General features: G+C 39.6%; 1 pseudogene; it reads left to right on the plus strand.

Moving 5' to 3' along the window:
* Window positions 1-321: 321 nt before the first annotated feature.
* LOC137142028 (tyrosine-protein kinase TXK-like) lies at window positions 322-15,370 on the plus strand (annotated as a pseudogene).
* The last annotated feature ends 9,236 nt before the right edge of the window (window positions 15,371-24,606 follow it).

A 24,606-nucleotide genomic window follows, 5' to 3' on the forward strand; every position in this document is an offset into this window, starting at 1 on the left:
CTGACCTCTTTAGGTGTCTTCTCTACACTTACTTGTTCATTTGCAAGCAGCATATGTAGAATGGCATACATAAACATAGTAGCTGTGATACAAAATAGATAGCAATGCATGACTACCTCTCTTAAGGTCAGATTTGAGCTCCTGGTTTTGTTAAGGCTTCTATACCCAAAAGACTTATAATAATTTGCACTTAAATTATATAGCAAAAAATACCAAAACTCTTTTACTTTTACTTTACTCTTTTACTTAATTCCCACAATGTCCTATTTCCATTTTACAAATGGACAAAATGAAGCACATAGAGGTTAACTTATAAATAACATGACGATGCTCACACAGTAGGTCCAGAACTAACACCCAAGAGCCCTAACTCACGGGCCTATGTGCTAACCATTATACTATACTTTCTGTCTTACCTTGACTTAACATAGAGAAAGGATCTTCTTATTATTCACAGTGAAATATTTCATCTTAAATCTCTCACATGTAAATTAAATTGGGTCGTCATCCCAGATATGGGGGAGGGCATAAACAAGCCAAAAATGGTGAAGAGAATAAAAAACTAGAACACATTAGTGTGACTGTGAAAAGGACATGCATGAAAGATAAATTTGGAAATATACTCAATCCTAGGTAAAGGAGACTACATACGTGTGTCTTTAGATCATCTTCTAATGTCAAGAATGTAGTGTCCTCTGTGGAACAGACAGGATTCAATTGTGATGGATATAAAGGCTGTTGCATACAGAAGGAACTTGTAGCTCTCCTTGGATATCTAGCTTCCACACTGATTCCACACAGGATTTCCCTTAAATCCTAGCCAAGAAATGTGACTACACTACAAGCAAGAGTGTATTACAGGCAAAATGTGAATAGGGAGCTGTGGCGTTGTCTGGATTAGGGATGACCAATCATAATATTGATATCATTATTGCAAAATTAGAATAATTCGTACGAGACATGCCATGTCAGGTACCAGTGGAAAGGTTATAATTTGCTAAGATTGATAAGAACATAAATGTATGTATCAGTGTGGTATTGAATTCTAAATACGTAATATGTATGATATATCTGTATCCAAACAGTTGCGCTGTTTATGGGTGACACCCCAGATGGGATGGCAGCAGTACTAAGCCTACTTAATGGCCCATCAAGGGAACTCAAAGGTACTATGAATCAAGTGAAAGAACCCAGGAGCTACACTTTATGAGTCACTAAGACATGTAAGAACATGCCCAGGGACAGGGAACTCTCAGGCTTTTCCATGCCATGTTCTGTGTGGCTGTATTTGGGGAAACCCACATAGCGAAAGGACATAAAAAGCAGCTGCACCATCCCCATTTTATCTTCATTCCTCCTTCTTACCTCTGGATCAACTCACCAGCAGCTGAAGCTGTGAAAGAAAGGACTCAGACCTATCCAGGTACTGGATGTACACCAGAGAGACTATACAAGCCTGCAAACCCCATAGTTCTACTGAGAATCTGATTGATATATATAGGGACTTTACAGTTTTTTGTAGGTATCAGATTGTTTTGACCATTTAACATTTCTCTTATCATTTGTTTCTTTCCTTTTATAATAAACCTTTAATTTAGTTACTAAAGGATTGGCTGGCAGTGTGGTATTTGGGGTAAGATCCAAAGTTATATTGATCTGGTAATGTGGCTGACCCTTTGGGGTCAAGAGAACATTCTGGTAAAGAGAAGAGAGTTTTAAATAACGTATCTCTTTACTGGACCTACTTGCTGACTGGAAGCCAGAGACTGAAATGCAGTAAAGGGCATGGGTGCCAGGATCATATAATTTTTGGTGGTGCCCTGGCCAGGGCGCTGGGCCCACGTCACATGGGAAAGGGGTGGGGCTTGGAGGGGGGAGCGGCCGCCATGCAGCACTGCTTGGGGCTGGGAGAGGGGAGCGGCTGCTGCACAGCACTGCTTGGTGCCAGGAGTGACTCCTGTCCAGGGCATTGGACCCATGTGGGAGAGGGATGGGAGAAGAGGTGGGGCTGGGAGACGGGAATGGCCGCTGCAGTGCTGCACAGCTTGGGGTCAGGGTTGGCGCCAGCCTGGAGCAGCTGCTGACCAGCCGCTGAGTGAATCAGGGGGAGGGAGGCAGAACAGCCGGGCCGCTCTGGGCACCGCTGCACTCTGTACCTCCACAGCTGGCTCCCCAGCATCACAGAAATATTGGTGGAACTGGGCCCACCATCCTCAATGTTGGTGGAACCCAGGTACCATGGGCCCGTATAACTCGCTGCCTATGGTAAAGGTGGCTGTGTAATTTTTTTGTTTTAGTTTCTTGATAACCAGCAAGGGGAATCAGAAGCAATGTTTGTAACTAGTTGGGGAATCTAACTGCCATGTTAGCCACCAGTTTGGGAGAGTCTGCTCTCCTTTTTTACAGCCTGCCTCGTCCTTGGCATTTTCATGTGGGCTACCGTAGGCATGGATGGGTCACAGGAGCTCAATATAAAAAATGTAGGATATGGATGCCAGATTGGTTCTAGATTTTTTTTCACACCTCACAAGAGGGCATTTATAACATCAGAGACTCTTCTGGTGCTATGTATTCATTAAGAAAAATATCCTAGTCAGTATTTTATTATTTTACTTTTCACTGTGCTTAATAATATCCCCATCTGTAAATAAGAATAATGCTTAGCACTTGGATAATGCTTTTCATCTGAGGATCTCAAAATGCTTTAAAGAAGTGGGAAAGTGTTGATAACTTTATTTAATAGATGAGGAAACTGAGGCACAGAAAGGTTGGGGGTTCAGTTGTGGAGTCTTTTCTTACACTGGTGAGCACTTACTTAAGGAGTTCCACTGATTTCAATTGGACTACTCCCATGTATAAATGCTCCACAATCTGATCCTAAGTGACATGCCCAAAATAAGTAATTTGCTTTCAAAATAGTAACATATAAAAAGAGCTTCTAAAAACCCTCACTTTCCAGTAAATCTGCTGAAATTGGCAAAAAATTTCAGAGCTTTTCCCTCCCTCACAACTAATCTGTTTGGTGATATATATTCTCACAAGCACTGTTTATATTCTCCAAAATTAGAGCAGTGAGAACAAAAGTGAGCCTGGACAATGATGGAGACGTGATGGCTGAATACTCGGTGTCACAACAACTCTCCTATGCATCCTACAGATTCAGGAAACTGAAGTACAAAGAAGTTAAGTGATGTATCCAAGGTCAGACAGTGAATATTTGCCAGAGCAGGCTCTAGTGTAACTAACTCCCTGCCAAATCTTTTAAAGTTGTAGTACTACATACTTCGTATAAATAATGTAAAGAGTCATTTAATAAGAGTGCAAAGATTAAGAAGATTTACATTGTAATGTATTTTGTCCAGATACTAAGAACCAGAGTATGGTCTTACATTTGCTTGGCCTAAGTCTACTGACTTCGTTGGAGTTGCTCCCAACTTTACAACAGCATAACTGAGTGCAAAACTAGGCCTATGTTCCTGCAACACACAATGCTTATATGCCTGCTGATATGTTAAGCATGTGCAATATTCTCCACACAAAACTACTGTAACTCCATTTACTTCAATGGAGCTATGCTGATTTACATCAGCTGAGGAGCTGTCCCAGAATTCATACCACATTAATATAACTGCAAGCACTTGGGCCCGGGGGGAGGTTGCTCTATTTTGGCTACAGTCACATTACGTGCATTTATTTATTTTGTCCCTGTAATTTTGGCTTGAGTAACAGTTACTTGAGTGCAATCTATTGTACTCTACTGCCTTCTTGCAAGTGCAACTGACTGGGTGATAGGGCTGTACAAAGGGAAGGAAAAATCATGATCAGTTTCTTTCAGTAACAATATAAGAATAAAAATAAAATAAAACACTACTACTAATAATAAGCAGGGAAAGAGACCTAAATCAATTACAATACTTTTTTCTCTCAGCAGGTGTGACAGTGTAAATTGTCCTCGTTAAGTGTAAGTTGTCCTCTTGTTAAGTGAAAGGAATATTAACATTTTAATCCTATTAATACTTTACATTGTGTTATAGTATCTTTCATTTGTATTTATTTAGTAATGAAGGCCTAATTCCCAGCAATTATGTAACTGAGAACAAGCAAAATAATTTAGATGCATATGAGTAGATAAGTACCCTTGAAAAGATTATTGTACTTCCTCCCTGAGAATTGGTTAGGGTTGTACATTTTTAGGGCCTGATCTTTTAGTCCTTACCAGAAGTCAACAGGAGTTTACTTGAGTAAGGACTGCAAGACTAAGGCCCTTATTTTTTCTTACAAAATATCATCCTAAAAATGAATTCACCATTTGTTTTCCAGTTTTCATATTGAGATATTTGGGCCTGATTCTGCTCCATTCAAATCAATGGCTGTTTGCTATGAGACTAGAATATCATAAACACTGGTAGCTCATAAATAATAAATAGCATAACTATATCTGGTTACATAAGTCAAGATGTCACAATCTGGATGTTTCCTATTTGTGAGCATTCACAGCCAAATGCTATTGTATCTGATCTTTTCCTGTTCTGCACATTCCAATGAAACGTCCAGTACCCACTTCAACCTTTTTAAGGCTCAGTACTGATGAGGAGGAGTAAAATTCCTAAATATTCTAGCCAAAGATAGGCCTGAGTCCAATTGTAAATGCAAATTTTCCCAAAGTTGTGGGTGTGTATATCCAGTATTTTGTTTGGTCTCAACTCTAATTACAACAAATGAGAAAAAATATTGAAAGTCATAGGGCCAGACTTGACACCAGTAAAGTTGCCCTCTTTCCCCAGCCACCATCCTATCGCATATTCAATTATGAGACTATATGAACAAAAATTCTACACATTGGACTGCAAACTGTGAACCCACCCATTTATCAAAGGCAGGAGACTAGACACTCTTTTATGGCATAGTCAACAAAGCACAACACTTCACATTGTTGTTGAGTAGGAATTTTTAAAACAGATTAGAGAGAGAGAAAGACTCAGAACATTGGATGGCAAATTTTTAAAATATAACTATAAAACAAAAAAACCTTTTTTTTAAACAAGCAAGCTAGTAGGGGTTCTTTCGCTAATTAGGGTGAGTTGAGTGATAGTAAGGGGCAGAATTCAAATTAGTAGTGGAACTTTAAGTATTTCCAGACTTTCCGATATTTTGATTTTTTAAACTATCACCGTCCAACATTTTTTACTTTGCAACATTGGTTTTTTAACCTTAGTTCTGAATTTCCTCACTCACAAATATGCTTTTTATTGTTTTATTGAAAAAACAAGGAGAGTCTTGTAGCACTTTAAAGACTAACAAATTTAATTTCTGCAGGCATAAGTTTTCATGGGCTGCACTTCGTGGTTTGCAGCCCACGAAAGCTTATGCCTGCAGAAATTAAATTTGTTGGTCTTTAAAGTGCTACAGGACTCTCATTGTTTTTTGCTGTATACAGACTAACACGGCTACCCCTCTGGAACTTTTCACCATGGAAGGTATTGTTTTATTGTTACAACTAAAATGGTTTTAGAAAGTTGTTTAAAACGTTGTTTGTTTACAACCTGAACTCTATATTAACTAAATTTTTGGTTTAAGAATAGTAGGATAGTTATGAAATGTTGCTCTTTAAAATAGAATCAATAAGTATTTTTATTAAAAACAGTTTGAAATCAGAATATAATTTAGCTGTCTTTTCTTGATTGTTTATTGTAGGTGGTCCTGTAAAAACATAACCAGAAATCAGGCAGAATGTCAGGAGGTAATTCAGTTGGTTTATAAATAAACTTTCATGGTTTGTAAAATTACTAATAACCTAAATTATCTTGTCAGTAGTGGGAGATGTATCATGAACAGCTCAGCAACCAAATCCAGAGCTGTCTGTACAATAAAATAGAGTACTTCAAAATGGCTTGGTGGTCTACACATCAGGTGTGGAATACTTAGACTACCCAGAACTTGTTACAGCTAATTAATCTGTACACACCAATACTAATACTCAGTGGAGTAATTCTGCCCCCAGAGTTGGGGGGGGGAGCGCAAACATCCCCAGCAGCACGACATGATCACCTGCGTTCTCTGAAACCCAAAAGGTTCCAGCATAAAGTCGCTTTCACTCACCCCATTAAAACAGTAAGAAAACAAGATTTCAGCTCTTACTGTAGCATCCTCTTGCCTCTCTTCCTATGGTGCAGTCCTTGACTGTCTGGCTCCCATGCAATGCTGCAGCAGTCTTCAGCCAGCACACTGACCTCCTGCTAAATCCCCAATCTCTCCTCCTTCCCCTCCAGACTTCTCTCCATGGGAAATCCTCTCAGCTTCTCCTGCTGCCCACAAACACCGCCAATGCCCTCCCTCTCTCACAACCCAGCCCCTTTCCTCTTTCTCCCAAGCCTCTCCTCCCCATAATCCCAGTCTCTCCTCTCCAAGGACCCTCCACTCTCTCCTTTCCCCAAATTTGCCTCATTCCTTCCCTCACCCCAAACCTCTCCTTCACCCTTTCCCCACGCTGCCCCTTAACCCTCCCCTCAACCCTGCCATCTTGTCCCTTTACACATATTCCCCTCATAGCTGGCCCCTGGTGTCTGTGTCCCCCCATAACCTTGTCCTACCCCTTGTGCCTGCCCCCTGCAGAGCTGTGACCCCAATTTGTGCCTGTCCCCCACAGAGGTGTCCCCTCACTTGTCCCTGCCACCCTACGGGGAGGAAAGGGAGACAGAAGCTGCTGCTCCCTCAAGCCCCAGCCAGCTGACTCCAGCTGGGTAAACCCTGGCCTCAGAGCCAGCAAGGGCAGAGCCTAGACAAGGAAGGAGCAGAGATGGCTGTGCGCAGTAGCCATAGCAACAGCAGCAAGGAGGTCGTAGGGGCCCCTGCTGCCAGGAGGCTGTAATAGCAATCCCCTAGGTTTTCACCTCTGAGGTACAAAATAATGGCACATTTGCCTACTCCCCAAACGGCTCCACATATAACCCTGGGCCCTGTCTCCCCATCCCATCCTGGGAGAGGGCACCAGCCCCTGTGGGCTCCTGTTCCCAGGGGTACCTTGGGCATCAACCTCACCAAGCAGGATGTGCGCTGGCTGGATCCACTCGGCTCCTGCCCTATGGCAAACCCCACAGCAAGTGTTGGCATGGTGGTGACTGGCACTGTCGGTCCCAAACTCCCCATGTCCTGCTCATTGGTTCCAAGCCATCCAAATACCTGCAGTTCCCAGACACACTGGAGTGAGAGCTTCCTCTGTGCAGGCAGAGCTGCCCCACAGCTCCTCCCGCTACAACCAATAGGGGCTGGGGAACCAGTGGGTGCATGACTGACAAAAACCAGGACTTTTAATGTCCTGGGAAGGCTTACATATTTCCTGAGACAGCTACCTAAAAAAACGGATGATCCCAGGAAAACCAAGACAGATGGCAATCCTATAGACAGCACTGGAGGAGTGAGGAGGACTACTGCACAAAGCAGCCTCATACTTTCTTCTCTGCTTCCTCAGCTGCCATCCCTCTATCCCCTTCACAGACAGCCAGAATTTGGCGGAGAGAGGAGAGAAAGGCATTGTTATTGTTATTGGTCTCCCCACTCCATCTGAAAGTTGGGGTTGGGGAAATGCCTCCCATCTCTTCCTATAACTAGACCCATACTAACCCCTGGAAAGTATTTCCAAAGCTCAAAATGACTATTAACTTCACCATTTCTAGAAAGTGTAAACCTCATTTGTTCAACTTGACTTTCCTACAACCACAACTAAAATCAATAGAGACTATGTACAGGCAATCCTGTGGAGGAATCCTATCCTTAAAATTGGTGACTAAGTCTTCATGTGGACAGATTGGATGGACAGAGGAATTATGACTGCGTCACAGCTAACTGACAATGATAAATGTAAACCTTTTGTGGATCTTCAGCAACAATTTGGCTTGCCCTGCTCCGGAGCATGGAAATATCTCTAGTTAAAGCATTGACGTATACATTTATTTGGACTGGATGCATTGGATGCAGCAGACCTTCCAGACCTTATATTATTTTATAGGAAACATCCTGGATTTACTTGGCTAGTGGTATCCTGTTACAATTTTCTGACCCCCAAAACTGCTAAAGAATGACAATTTGAGAATTGCTTGGAATAGAGATTTGGATACACAATAATCTCCAACCCAATGGAATACAATGGTATCTAATGCTTAAAAAGCAATTATAGACTGCAGCTTATTCACCAAAAGACACTTTTTCAAATATACTGGTCCCGACATAGGCTAATGGTAATGGATCCCATAAATGCTGACTGCTGTTGGAAATGTAACTCCTTTGGTGCTATATTACCTCATATGTTTTGGGAGTGCCCCTGTATCAAGAATTTCAGGTATGGGGTAGGTCAAAGGACCAAGTTGATACTGGATGCTAAAGTAGATTTCATTCTTGGTTATATTCCTGATACCTAGAGATTACTTGGTAACAAGGTAGCATGGTTCCAATGTGCAGCTTTGGTTGCTAAAAAATTAATCCAGCAAAAATGCAGAAGTCGATCCCCACCAAATATTGATCCCTTTCTCAGTAATATGGCTGACCACACAGCTAATGAATGACTGGCATTCCACAGAAAGGGAATGCCTGAAAAATTGAAAGCAATTTGGGCTACCTTTGAAAGGGTCTATCATTAACATAAACCCTGAAGATAGATATGTTGTTTCCCATCCCATCCCATCCCTCTAACCCCTTTTATTTCCTTTGTGTATTATGATAAATCTGGAATTTTGATATATTGGTTGTATTTGGAAAAATTAATTAAAAAACACAAAGATGAGAGGAGGTGGAACAAGAGCAAAAAGAAGTGAAGAAAAAAGAGGGAAGGGGAGATGATATAAAAGAAGGAATAAAAGCTCAAAAGAAAAAAAAATCTCTTGACTGCCTTTGGGGAAATAAAGAAGAAATTTGGGACTTGGCCCATTTGTGGATTATTTTTTTTAGCTCTTTGGGAGGAGCTCATATGCCTGGTGATGGGTATCATTAGAAAAGCCTAGATAGATGCAAGGAAACTAGAGCATTGCCTAGTTTACTCTGTATATTATTCAGATAATTTCTGTAGTTACAGTGATAAGTAGTGGTACACTAGATACACTTTTTATGGGGAAATGATTGGGGCACAGAGAAACTGGTAGGATCATGCAAGGACACCAGTGACAGTGATTGGGGATGTTGCCATCACACGTTCCCCTAGAGTGTCAGAGTAGTATGGGTGGCCACAGCATTTGGACCCCTGGAAATTTGGAAAGTGGGGATTTAGGAAAAACACAAAAGAAGAAATTACAGGAGTTGAGATACAAGGTAGAGGAGTTGAGAAAGGAATTTATTAAGAATGAATAAAGATTTCAGCAAACGCAGGGCATTGTATCTGTTTGTATTTACTCATAGGTGTGCGCAGTGGCACATGAATTTATGGAAGTGTTCCCTGTATCTATTACTCCCATAATGCAAGAAAAGGTACAATCTCAGAGGATATATATTGATCGAGAGACTAGAATAAGATAGAATCATGAGTATTGACAGACAGATTGGAGATAGGGTCAGGAGATAGCTGATTTTTCATATAGGTTCCAAATCCTAATCCTGTTGGAGTCAATAAAAAAAATCACTTTGGTCTCAAGAGAACCAGGATTTGGCAATCAGAAACATTTAGGAAGTCCAAATATTGTAATAAATGACTGCAGAATGGTTACAAAAGGGATGTCTGACTTAGGGAGGAAAGGGAGCAGAGGTTTTGGTTAGTATCACGCCCTGAAATATTAGCCCAACCATAAATTGTACCAAGCAATTGTAAACAGGAAAATTGTATTTCCTCCCCGTAGATTTTGTGTAATAGTAATTCTTGTCCACAATATTATTTAAATCAGACAGCTTTATATGATCAAAATATGGTTTATTTTCAAGTAACTGATGTTTTGTTGATTTCAGAAGCCACAGTGGAGATATCCGATATTATCAAATTCAGCAAAACCATTCAGAGCAGTATTATGTAGCAGAAAAGCACCTCTTTCCATCCATTCCTGAACTTACTCAGCATCACCAGCATAATGCAGCAGCTAATAGGAGCTAAGTGAATAAGGATTTAATCCTGATGATGATTGGAAGCTCATTGCAGATATGATTTTAAGAGTTCAGAAATAACCCTTCCTGAAATCAAGTTTTGTCTTTTTAAAAAGAGATAGGTTTGCAAAATGCTGAAGAGAAAAGTTCAGTTTCTTAGACATCCCTTGTGCCAAATCAGTAATTTTGTACTGTGCACAAACTGGGGTTGAGTCTAAATGCATCTGTTGCCTCTTGTCTTTTAATTAGAGTGTAAGCTGCTGGAGGCAGGGAGGATTTTTTTGTTCAGTGTTTGAAGACGCCTATCACAATGGGGTCTTGGTCCATCACTAGGGCTCGTAAGTGCTACAGTAAAACAAATAATAAAAATAATAAATAATTACTAATTACTACTACTATTACTCAGCTAAATCCTATGACCTTTTGGAAATTATATATTGTATATGTCCTCCTACGTATTAATTTGTCCGGCAGGCTGGAAAATGCGAGTGTTCTCATCCTACCCTTCCAGTGACTAAGCCCCGGTCTACACTTACCTGGCGATTTGGCGGCAGTCGACTGAGCTACGCAGAGCAGCTTGCATAACTCCCATTGACTGCTGAGCTTCCCTTCTGCGTAGCGACTTCACTGCACTGCACCGATGGGAATCGTGTTCCCGTCGACGCAGCTCTATGCCACTTGAGGGGGTGGTTTACCAGCGTCAACTTCTAGATCGATTGAGTGGGTCTTCACTGACCGCTCAGTCGATCCAGGTAGGTCGATCTGATGGCAGCAACTTTGCTGCCATCAGTGTAGACATACCCTGAGTATGCTTTTCCCTCAGTTCCTCCTTTTCACCAGGGCAACATCTGAACAAGTCATATATAATACAGCAAAAAGTAACTTCACTGAGTAAAGAAATGTGTGGATGCACGCCAAAAAAGAGTTTTGTTTTAGGAATCTAAGCTGGATGCATAGGATAACAGAATAATTGTTCTAAAGAATATTATCACTTTGTCATCCACCTCCACCATTCAATTGGATCAATGGGAAGTTGTTTACCGGCAACGGCAGGCGTTAGTTATGGTAAAATTTGAGGTATTGTTTTGGTAGAGTTTCAGGTACCTCCCTCGGATTTTATATCACGCTCATCAGTTTGGTATCTGAGGTATGCTAAATAAATTATCCCTGTAATAATATATAAAAATACATGTCCATTAATAGGAATTATCCATTTCTTATTCAGGATCCAGAACTCAGTGAAACACCTGATGGGGCATGTATCATTTTAGAAGAATGGTCTCATTCATATTACTAACATTGCTTCTAAAATTTTCTCACATTTTGTAAACAAAGAGCTGAGACTCCAAAGCCTTTTAAAGGCCATTGGCACCTATTTGAATTTATAGACAACTGATGTTAACATTAATTGTAATCAAGACCGTTCTTGACAACCATGCAACTATTAGAAATAAGAATGATATTTCACAGTGCATAAAAGAGCAGTACAAATAATTTTGGTTTATATATAATAGTAAATGAAGATCACTTGGCTGGTAAATACATAGCCAGAATGAGTGCTTCCAAAACCACCCCTCCTTCCTGTGTATGTTGTGAACAGCGGGATTTAATTTAACTACTATTTGTGGAAGGCAAAAATAATTGTGTATGTCACAATAGAGTTAACTAATCACTATCACATCACTGCTAAGTTGCCATTAAGGCAATCAATGAAGGTGCAATGTCTGAGGAGGTTTCACTAAGGAAGCTAAAGTGATGATGTAAGTACAATGGCTGTTTCATGTGTGATGGAAAGGGTTAAACTGAGATGTAATAAGAAACAAATATAGTCAAAGATGTTTTCATAAGGTTTTAATTTGATGAGTACTATCATTGTGCTTGACATTGTACAATACCATAGAAGACCACACAAACCATGAGTTTACAATTTAAATTGTACTAACTTCATAGAATACACACATCGTACATTGGCTGAAACACTGTGTCTTTAGGTCACTTCCATTTTGAATTGAGGCTGAGTAGGAAAAGTACACTGATAGCTGTTCCTCTCTATCTGTTCAACTGCACAAAGTGAGGCACAATCTAGATGAGGAATTGAAAGGTCCAATCTTGATACAATGCCTATTATTTTTAATTTCTCAGTGGACTATCACTGAAAGAATTCATACAGAAGGGTGATTTTATGGAAGGACTTGAATTAAGAAATGATAGTAGATGATATAAGAGGTTCTATGTCTGTTGTAGTTGAACAGTTTATCCTACCCTGAAATATCATATTAACATTTCACAAAGTACTTTCTAAAATCATCCTAATAATCAAGACTGCTTTAACTGTTTGTCATTGGCAAATGTCTAGTTACTGAAAGGCACCTTGTTAACAGGAAATTATCCCTGCCAAAGCTGTTACAGCTCTATGGAGTATGCATACAGCACAAGTCTCTCTACATAGTGACTGAGTTCATGGAAAATGGCTGCCTGCTCAATTACCTTTGGCAAAGACAAGGGAGGCTTAACAAAGAAATGCTCCTAAGCATGTGCCAGGATGTGTGCGAAGGGATGCTGTGATAGTAACAAAAGACATGTCATTTCACCTTATGGGCACTGATGTATTTTATAAGTGTTGTTTAACTACTGAAGAATCTAATGGGCCAATACAGTGTTATTTTGATGAAGGTTTTATTCTGGCGGGGAAACATTTCTGCTGCTCACTCATTTTTATTGTGGCTTGTAGATTTTTTAACATTATATTTAAAGTATTAATCCTCAAGTGTGCGTGTATGTGGTGTGCTGCATAAATTAATGTATTTAAGCTGCTTGCTATCAATGTTCTTAATTTCTGCAGGTAATTGCTGCTGTTGAAAATTCACAAACTTAATTACTGTATTATAATTCCCATTGAACAAAAATAACTCATTAATGAAAAGTTAGAGAACACAGTGACTGAATGGCATCAGAAAAAGTCTTGGGATGATGTCCAGATATTTTATTGTCATAACACATCATCATTAACTGATCTTGTGCTACAACACAAACATCGTAGTGCAACATCATAACATCATGCCAGGACTATTTTGGCTCAGTCTTAGCTTTGCTTTAGTTTGGCATGAGATATATAGAAGAGCATTTAGCAGAAAAAACACTGTATGAATAAGAGAGAAAAGGTGGGTGATGTAATACAGTATATTTTGTTGGACCAACTTCTGTTGGTGAAAAGAGACAAGCTTTCGAGCTACAGAGTTCTTCAGATTTGGGAAATGTACTCAAAGTTTCACAGCTAACTATAAGATGGAACAGATGGTTAGCATAAGTAGTTAACACATTTTATAAAAGATGATTCAAAGTGAAGTAGCCCGTTAACACCTTACCAATCATAGGACAACAAAAAGGGGTGGGTCGTGGGTTACAGATCATTGCAATAAACCATAAATCCAGTGTCTTTAAGACCTTAATTTTTAATGTATAGCACAGTTATGAATTTAAGTTCTGAGGCTCATCTTTTCTGGATGTTGTGCAGGTTTCCTTTGAGGAGGAGGACTAAGAGGTCAGATATAGAGTGATCATTTCGTGAAAAGTGTTCACCCACAGGTGATTTGATGTTTTTGTCTTTTATCATTTTTCTGTGTGAGTTCGTTTGAAAGCGTAGTGATTGTCTGATTTCACCCACATAGCTGTTATTGGGGCATTTAGTGCATTGGATGAGGGATACTGCATGTTGTGATAGGCATATTAAATGTATTTGTTTAAATGTATACATATTAAATGTATTTGTTTAAATGTATACATATTAAATGTATTTGTTACCTGGTTTTCTTTAGATATGTTCTAGATGATGAATATATCAGCTCTTCAGATGCCATATTTCTAATTAAATGGTCATCTCCTGAAGTTTTTCATTTGAACAAGTACAGCAGCAAATCTGATGTCTAGTCATTTGGTGAGTGTGTCAGTTTAAACTAATTTGCAACACATCACTTTGCTCATAAAACTGCGGCACATAACTTTTATAGTAAATTATTTGTTGCACAGTTACACCGATCTTGAGTTTTAATGTGTCAGTTTCATATTATCTGTCTTCTCTAAAGTGCAAGCGTATATCCATTGTGAATAATACAGTGCTTCTTGGGTTGGGCAGGGAGGTGGGAGGCCATTTTGCAAAAGTTTAGGGGATGGAATAACTGGCCTTTTCTATGAATTGAAAACACAGGCTTCCCAATGGAAGGATTCCCAAGAAATGCTATCAGCTGAAATTTGCTGTGTGTCCACTCCTTTATACAGGATCCATGGTTCTGCAGTTCCACTGGAAAAAGAAAACATTGTCTACCAGACCACAATGCTTTATCTAAACCTCTCGTTACTTGAATTTAGATTATGACTGCAATGTATATTTTTTACAATCAAAAGTCTCCATTTATCAAAATCCACATTCATCTCATAAATTCATAGATTCCAAGGCCCAAAGGGGCCATTGTGATCATCTAGTCTGAACTCCTGTGTAACATCCCCAAAATAATTCATAGAGCAGATCTTTTAGAGAAACATCCAATCTTGATTTTAAAATTGTCAATAATAGAGAATCCACCATAACTTTTGGTAAATTGTTCCAATGGCTAATTACTCGCTATTAAAAAGGTATGCCTTATTTCCAGTCTGACTTTGTCTAACTTCAGCTTCCAGCTATTGGATCATGTAATACCTTTCTCTGCTAGATTGAAGAAACCATTGTTAAATATTTGTTCCCCATGTAGATACTTATAGACTGTAATCAAGTCACCCCTTACCTTTCTTGTTGTTAAACTAAACAGATTGAGCTTTTTGAGTCTGTCACTATAAGGCATGCTTTTGTAATCCTTTAGGCATTCTCATGGCTCTTCCCTGAACCCTCTCCAATTTATCAACATCCCAGGGGGACAGCTCCACAGCTGGTATTAATTGGTGCAACTATATCAAAGTCAATGTAGCTATTTTCATTTTCATCAGATGAGGATGGTGTGGTCCTCTCTCTCAATACAGACAATCTCCTGTATTATCCAGGACACACAATCGCTAATGTTGATGCTGCTTAGTATTATGAAATAGTCTTGTGAACATTTAATTTTCTGGATTATTTCTAGGAGTTTTAATTTGGGATGTTTTTACAGAGGGCAAAATGCCATTTGAAAATAAGGCAAATTCTGAAGTTGTCCATGAGATTTCTGAAGGTTACAGACTTCAGCAACCATATCTGGAAACCACCATTTCCAGCAAATCTGTGCCTGCTTTCTCCAAGGCAGTGATTCCCATGCTGCCCTTCTGCATCCTGCTGCTGCATACTTAACTAACACCCTCCCTCAGTCAGCTACACTGAATCCCCTCCTCTGGAGTGCCAATGCACAAGTTGAAAAGATGGAAAATGGCAGGAAAATGGAACCTTTTGCATTTGTGTGGCATAAGTAGCTTTTTGCAAAATCATGATAAAAAGATTAGTTATCTGGCCAATTTGTGTGGCCAATACCTGTTATAATTGGAACCCTGTGAACAACAATTGCATTAGTAACTTTTCTTTTCCTTGTACATTGTATATTTGTATTGAGCAATGTTAGTGTGAGAAAAGCTTGCTGTTTGTAGCTGCATCATCTGTTAAATTTATAATATGGAAGAGAAATAGCAGAACACTACAGAAAAGGAAAACTAAATAATGTACATAGTGCATATTTAATCAAATATATTATTTATACATAGATGCATGTATATATTTGTTTTACAGCACATAGTAGGGAGACAAAATATCTAAAACCTATTGATTGAAGAACAATTTAATTCTGCATGACTCCTACAGTTTTATCTTTTTATTCTAAATAAAAATAAACATTAATTGTCCCAGTTTTTGGAATTGTGCCAAATGATAGAATCCTTGGACTAAATACAGTCCTGATATAAACCTTCCACTGATGGCGAGAATGTGCGATATTTTTAAGCAATATGATAACCAGCAGTTGTTTGAAGAATGTAAACATCAAAGAGGAAGAGGAAATGTTTAATTACTTTGTGTACACCTGTGGAAAGTTGCCAGTTCTCTTGGCTGCATTGTGAAAGCATCATTCTCAAGGGAAACTAGATCTCCTTGTTCCCTTATGTAACCTTTTAAAATAATTTTAATCAAGTTATAACACTGTTTGCGCTTATAATTGACTCATACATTACATATTTCATACCATATCAAATGCATGTCTGAATACAGATTGATACAATACACTACAGTCTAGAGAAAAGAGTAGTGTGCCTGAAAGAGCACAGTGGGTGCAAGTTTTCCATTTAATTACCTTTTGCCCACTCCAGTGAAGTGCTACTCTTTTCAGCAGGTGTTGCTGTATAAATGCAACAATGCAATGATATCCATAGTGCAAAGTATAAGAGCATGTTGCAAGTTGCATGATAAGTTCTTTAAGAGATCATATTGTACCGGTTTTGCTACATGTTTGTTTGTTACTGCATGCCAATATGCAGCTAGGAGGCATCACCCAACTATGCAAACAAAGAAGATAAGCAGTGGGACGGGAAGGTTGTGTGCTGAAAGCTGTGGTTGTGACAGCTACACAGTGAATACATACAAATTGCTCAAATGTTTCCACACGTGTTTCTCTGTTATGCTAGCCAATACAATTTGCTTAGTGGTCCTTAGAGCCTGTCACATTATTGGAATGTAATGTAAAACTGCCTATCATGCTGTCCCTTTATTTATTCTGTTTTACTTTAATTTTGCATTTATGTTTAGCTCATGAAAATAGGCAAAATGAGTTTTGAAAATGCTAGCAATATATCCATAAGGATGTACTGGAAATCCATGTGAAGCTTGGAAGCAGTTTTTATTGTGATTGTATTGACATAGATAGTCAAGTAAAACATATAACTCTTAACCATTCAATAGCTGAGGGAAGAGCATTGTGCAAATCCATGAGGGAACAAGGAAGTTCTTGCTAATGGATAAAGTCTGTGAATATATGATCTATATCAGTGGTTTTCAAACATTTTTCATTTGCAGACCCCTAAAAAGTTTTGAATGGAGGTATGGATTCCTTTGGAAATCTTAGACATAGTCTGTGGACCCCAAAACACAGGTTGAAAACCACTATTCTATGGTAACGACTATGTTTTGCGGAATCCTTAGACATAGTCTGTGGACCCCCAGGTGTCCACGGACCACAGGTTGAAAATCACTGATCTACATCTTCTAAATGGCACTGTGGCAAAGGGGAGAGTCACCAAGTCCCCACTTATTGTCATTTGCAGCATATCTGATCACTACATCTGAAGCAACTGAACTTTGCCCACAGATGGAATGGAAGGTCAAAGCCAGATGACTGGACTGTAGGGGGCTAGAAGCAGTTAAATTGGAGAACAAATCTAAGCTAACTTTAATATGAAAGGCTCCCATATTCACAACTCAATGAACTTGCAATCATTTTCTGTGTGGGAACTGATCAAGGCATATGCATCCTGAAAGTTTGGAGGGGAGAAGATAGTGTTGCTTAAATAAATATAACCAAATTACAGTGGGTGATTTTAGCAATTGCTCGTCTTCACTTCCTAGGCTCTTCCCCCATCATCTATCACATGCTATCAATATGTGATACCAGCTTTGATTGTCCCCTTGTTAAAATTTTCAAATAGGCACCTGTTAGGGCGTGCAAAACTTTGTAACGCGAAATCAGCTGAGCTTGACAAGAGCAAGGACCAGAAGGCAATGCTAAGCTTTAAAAGCAAGTATAACAAGAGTTAGGCCTCTTGGGAGCAAGACCTAGACACCGTCCTCTGAAAGGCCTCGGGCCAAAAGAGAAAGTGCCATAAGGCCTGGAAAGTCCCTGAGATGAAAATATAAATCTGCTGATGCTTGGTCAGCAGAATAATCGCTGTTTTAGCAATAAAGTTAAGCAGTATCAGCATTAAGACTAACCCTTTTGAAGTAAACAACTAACGTCACCTTATTCCAAGAAGTCCTTAATTAACCACCAATAGACTAATGGAACATAAGATAAGGCCCAATCCCTTTAGGGATTGAGATATACGTCACCTACCCCAGCGATAGTAAAAGGGAATAAGAAGAACTGGTAGCCCCCTCCTCCCGAGACTCTCCGTGGAAGCGCTAGCGGATGCCTCGGGCAGGATGGTTCCCTGGTTGCCACTCGCTTATCAGAACGAAACATGGGTCTCCTCGTTCTTGTATTGGTAAGTGCCTTCCTTCCCGCTTAGGTAGGACTAGACGTGCTTGTAAGCCCTTTTGGTCTACCTCTCCTAGATTAATGGGCCCCCAGGAGTATATCGCAGTGGGCGTCCTCTTGGTGGGCTTTCTCTTTGCTTTGTGGTTTGCTAAGTGTTGCTGCTGTTCATCCAACGATAACAACAATAATAATAATGATTGTGGGCATTTTCCCCTGGTTTAAGATGCATATATCTACCTGCAGATTGTTACTCCTTACCTTTTACGTGGATAGTAGCCTCCTCATACTCTTTCTGGTATGGGCAGTAGTGCTAGAGATTCTGTAGCACTACTGTGATGCGGATGAGGCTGCCCAGGGATAAAAATGCCCACTCCTATGTGTCATAAACTACTCTTTGCTCTTATGGTTGATTGTGCCTGTATTTTACTCCTTGTATTGGGACTTGTGCTGGAACTTCTGTTTTACTACTGCTGAAGGTTTCTGGTAACCTCTCTTCTTCACTACCTCACTTAATAAATAAGCTAATTTTGAATCATTTTGTCCGTTTGCTCCGTCCCACCACCGAGATATAATAACGAACGCTACAGCACCTTCCTGGTTTCTCCCATGTTGCCTCTCTCACATGGGAAGAGTTTCCTGTAAACATCCACAGAGCTCATTGTTCTCTTTAAAACTCCCCCTTGCTGTGATGCCTACAAAAAAAGATGGGTAGACAGCTGATATAGCAAGACCACTACCTGTCATGCTGACCAGTATTGTCTTGTGCTACCCAGTCTGCCTGTACCCATTGTTGTCTCGTATCTTCTTAGATTATAAGATTCTTGGGACAGGGACAGTCTTTGTGTTCTGTGTTTTGTACAGCACCTAGCACAATGGGGTCCTAGTCCATGATTGGGTCTCCTTGGCATTACTGAAATACACATAAATCTCTCTTTTACCCTAATTATCACAGTTAAGTGACAGTGACAAGTACTAGAGTTTTTGCTGTCAGTATCTGACTCTGATCACTAACTTGCGTCTCAGATACCATATCAATATACAAAAACATTCTTTTGGAAGCAGCTAAGGTTGTCACACTCATCCTACCTGCCAGAAACACACAAAAACAAGTAAAGGAAAAGTCAAACCATCTAACAGTACATGCTTTCTTCTCATCTCGTACACACACCTTACCAGTTCTGTGGCTATTACTCATCATGCTCCATGCACAACACCCTCAATGCTCCTCCCTTAGCCTGCTCTTCTGTACACACTCCTTCACCAGATTATTTCCCCCCAAAAAAACTAGTTATTGGGGATGTTTGGTGCAGTAGCTGGTTATAGTAGGAGAGGATTGTTTGGTAAAGGGATGTGTGCGGAAGGGCAGTTAAAGGGGGTGATGAAAGAATGGCTTTCCTTTGGGGGCTAGAGTTAAGGTTGCAATGTGTGCCTATGGTGTATGGTAGTAGTAGTAAATGTGTGCTTGTAAGTGAAGGGTAGAAATTATTGCTGTTAAAAGAGCCTTAATTTTTCATTTCCTTGCTTTTGTGTTAGATATATTATGTGTATAGGAACTCTAACTGCTTCACAACCAATCAATTTGTGTGTGTGTGTTATTTGCTTGTTTTTAAAAAAAAAATTTAGCAGCCTGGGGGGCTGAGAAAGAGGTAGATTGTCAGGGCCAGGGCATAGGTGGCCTGACCTAGGGGTTAGCATCAGGTGTGGGCTGAATCGTAAGGGACCAGAAGCCAATTACCTGAATCATGCTGCGCTGGAAAGCTAGGAAGTCAGAATCAAATATGGAGGGCAGGGATTAAGAGTCCATTACCAAGAGTCAGGCTGAGTCAGGATATCAGGTCAACAGGTTAGGGCAATGGAAGAAGAGGGCAAGAATCAGGAGGCAGTTACTAAGAGTCCAGATACCAAGAGGTCAGGATCAGAGGGCAGGAACAGGTAAACACCAGCCTAGCAGTCCATAGCAGGGTGAAGCCCAGTTGTATGGACAACTTCCTGTTTTGGCTTAAATAGGGTCTGTGGCCCAATCGCCGCTGTCTCTGAGCTGCTGAGTGAAAGATTGGAGTATGACGACTTCCAGGAACCCCATAGACCTAGGGTTTGAGACTGGCAGGGCCTGACATGAATGGACTTATGAGAAGGGAGAAATACTGCTACTGACAGGGAAGATTTTTATCCATCAACAGTTGCACATGAATGCTTAGGTACTTTTTCTGCTGCAGGGAAAAGTCTAGCTCCTGACGGAGGAGGGCCTATGTGCGCATGGCTCCATGCAATCAGATTTAGGTGCACAGCATATATACATCCAGCTACAGCTAATAATTGCTAAAAGTCACTTTAAATCCAAATGAAAGAAAGAAACCTCACTAGTTGCCCCAGATCTGCTCAGGATTCACTTCTCTACCAGGTTTTGTGCAGATAATTTTTTTTTTAAACAACCCAGTCAACAATGAGAATTAGAACTACTACAGACAAGTTTCAGATAGAGTCCAATTTCCAAGAATTCTTGTTAAAGATTATAAAGGGAAAGCAAACAGAAGCTATTCAGAATATTCAAAAGACATAAAAACTGACACTGTGTGAAATTCCACATAGATAGGTCATCTACTTTTAGAGGAAAAACAGGAATTTATATCCCATTTAAGAATGCAACCCTAACTATGGAGTCATACCAGTCACCTGCATAATATATTTGGGTAGAAGTTGTGTATAAATGACCCCCCTCAGTTTCATCATTGATATACCACAGAATGACTCATGTAAATGCTTATCTGACCACCTCATTATGTGTTTTATGGGTACCTGGTAGAGAAAAGGAACAATCCCTACCTCAGAATCTGAACTCCCATGTGAGAAGAGGGAGAAAGCTGAAACCTTATACAAAGCTGAAATACTGACACAAAGGAATATATTTTCAAATGGAGTGGAATGACCCGCAAAATATTCACAATAGATGAAGTAAAATAAGCAGTTGTTCTTGGACGGGACTTTGCACATGCAAATGGACAGTTGCTTGTGAAAAATGGCAATGGCATGCATATGTGCCAATTTACATGTCTAGTTGGGATGACCAGGTGTCCCATTTTTATAGGGACAGTCCTGATATTTGGGGCTTTGTCTTATACAGGCACCTATTACTCCCTACCCCCACCCTGATTTTTTACACGTGCTATCTGGTCACCCTATGCTAGTTACAGGATTTTGTGTGGGGAATGCGTGCATTCATATTTTTGCAGGTATAACCATTGTGTCCTCCTTTGAAAAATATGCTTTTCAGGCTGGGCTATTGTTGAGGGGTATTCCCAGGTCCCGGAAAACTCTAAAAAAATGTTAGCTCTAGTGAATTTAAAAATCAAGTACATAGAGTATAAATACTTATAGTTATCCAGAAACATTTAGGGGCAGGACTGATAATTTATGAGCATCCTGTCTGTGGGACAATAGAGCTGTTGTTCCACCCAGTGGTGTGTGAGTGACTCTCTCTGGTTTAATCTCTGGAAATGTATCAATTACAATTAATGAAGGAAATTCATTGATTTGGATTGTTTCAATGTCAACTTCATGCCAGGCCTGGGCATTTCCTGCATGGCCACTAATATGTTCTGAAGTTCCAGGACCATTTGAAGTGTTCTTACATTTCTTGCACCACATTCTAAGACACCCATAGAGCAGTGCCATGGCTAGTATGACAAAAAGGACACTGCTGATGAGCCAGATAACCATAGCCAGGTCAATCTTCTTGCTGGCTGGAAACATAGCATCTCTGGCCATCATATGAAAAACGGTACACTGACCTCTAGAAGGCTGTATCTCCTGGTATGTAACACACAGAATATAGTTCAAAGGTGGTGCTAGCCTCCAAAGTCAAGAAGGCATGGGTCAAAGGTATACGTTCCTCCTGGTGAAAATTCTATCATAAAACAGCAGATAAGATGCAGTTCCAACTGGGCCAATACAGGACAGATATAATGGTCATGTGATCATGCTACCAAAGCTGAATTAAGGGTGACAATCTTACTGTTAATTTCATCATCTTAATTCTTTCACATATATATTAGACCTGGAGGGAAGAAACACACATTTGGTATTTTAAAATGTTATACAATATACATTTATTTCTGTGCAGATGCACCTAAAGTAATTTATCTAATACACATTTTAAATACAGACCTAAATGTATTTCAACACTGGAAACAGAAATACCAAAGACTGTTTGTAACACTTAGCTGGCTAAATGAAAAGTTCTGCCCAGTTGTACAAAAGATACAATTTAATGCCCATGTTTGTTTTAGATTTAGTTTTACTTTGATACCAATGTCATCTTATGACTACCTGTTATATAAGAAAGCATATGTTTAGTGGCAAAGGAAGAGCTAATCCATCTATGGCTATCTCCTTCTTTGTGTAAGCAGTTCTATGTCGTAGTATCTTTTCACATTAAAATATATATTTAACGTCTTTAAAAGTCTATTTTTGTCAGTTGCTTTTTAAAAAATATTAGTGGTTTTACGTATGAAACAGAAAAAAACAGCTGTGGCATTAATGCAGGAAAGTCCCCAACAGTCACATTCACACTTTAAAGCAAGCGCTACTATAATGTTGTGTTGTGAGCCATAGGAGATAAAATAGCGGTTACACTGTTTAAGGTTTGTTTTTATTAGGAACCAACAAGTGCTATTGTTATTGCTTTCCTGTTGTCTTAGAAACTGCCCTCTGCCCTACCATAGTCCCTATTAATAAACAGCTAAACCATGGAGTGGATTGCACAATAAACTGGACTGGAGCCATTTGCATCACAACTTACCTTGACACAGATGTACCACATAAAGAGTTTATTTATCTTCATACAGCAGAAAGAGTGAGTGTCACAGAATAATTCAAGAGAACAGGTTCTGAATTCATATCACTGAGAGGAAAAAACAAACAAAAAAACCAATAGGTTGTTGAACATTTGTGACTCAGTTCTGCTCTCCAGTAAGATGACATCCCTCACTCTATAGCTTGTAAAACCAGCTACCAAAGTCAGATGTCGGCACTGTAGCTGATTTCACAAGTTGTAGGGCAATGGACACTTATATACTGGAGAAAACAGCGCTATTAAACCAAAATTTAAAAAGAAAAGAAAAGAGAGAGTACTTAAAGATGGGGTCCTATGTCCCTATTTAGAGATCTAAATAAGTGACAATTTTTAAAAGTACTGAGCATCTAGCAGCACCCATTCATAGATAATACGTGACCATTGAACTCAATGAGAGTTGGATCAGGGACCAAAGAACAGATGAGAGAGTGAGAACCCAAGAACATCACTCAGACTTACCTCTAGGGCAAAGTTAAGCTATACATGAATGCCAGAATGCAAAAGGTTACAAAAAGCAGCATCACACCAATGGATACGATTTTGAATGCATATGCTTTATATAGATTAGACTAATTATTTTCAGTGGGAGCAAGTGACATATGAAAGTGGACAGGCAAAACGAAAATATAATAGGTACACTCAAAGCCAGACCACAGCATTTGATAAAGATCTATTTGTTTCAGAGTCCAAACTGTGTAAGCAAAGCCTTCCCTGAGGAACGGCTACTGATTGCTATAATTTTTATTTTTATTTATATTCACATTAATGGTTCTTAACTATATCATCACTTCTTTCGACTCTTTACTATTGCATCTGTTTCTGCAGTATCTGTTTTATGAAGTTTTAAGTGTAGTGTATTTAATTTGTCTGTTCAATGCCCGCTTTCTCAGGGAAAGGGGATTCATTATAAAAAATGTTGTGGAATAAAATCTTGTCACACGTGGTTTGCAATTGCCAAATAACATGAGTCCAGATTACATAAAATAAAGCTACAAATGCAATTGGTTTATGGTAGTAAAATGCATATGGATGAGTGGACAATCAGAGTCCGGACACCCTAGGAGGAAAAGAGGGCAAGGTTTAGGCTGGCAGCATCTCAAGCAGTTTACTGGCAAGGAAGACAGGCTGATGTGTCAGGGAAATGACACACAGTCAAGCCCCAGAAAAGCTCTTCCTTGCTCAGACAGAGGGGTAACACAGTGGCTTGCGGTTCTTGGTGTCCTGAGGAGAATGTCACAATGAGTTAAAGATTATAAGCAGTAATACCACTTCAATACAAAGAAGGACCAATGGAGATTTTTCACAGGCTGTTTGCAACAATGGAGGCCAGTGATTGACTTTTGCATTTTATGGCTTTTATTCCCCTAAAAAAATTATTCATATTTCACCAATTAAGGTGAAATCAGACAAGCATAGATGGTAGAAACTAACATGGGAAAATACACTCTGGCTATCAATATCTTTTCTATATACTTCATTAAGATAAATTACTCAGCAATTTAA

Source organism: Emydura macquarii, unplaced genomic scaffold (assembly GCF_026122565.2).
Source record: "Emydura macquarii macquarii isolate MOO-44397 ecotype Brisbane River unplaced genomic scaffold, CSIRO-AGI_Emac_v2 contig_3128, whole genome shotgun sequence".
Classification (NCBI taxonomy): domain Eukaryota; kingdom Metazoa; phylum Chordata; order Testudines; family Chelidae; genus Emydura; species Emydura macquarii.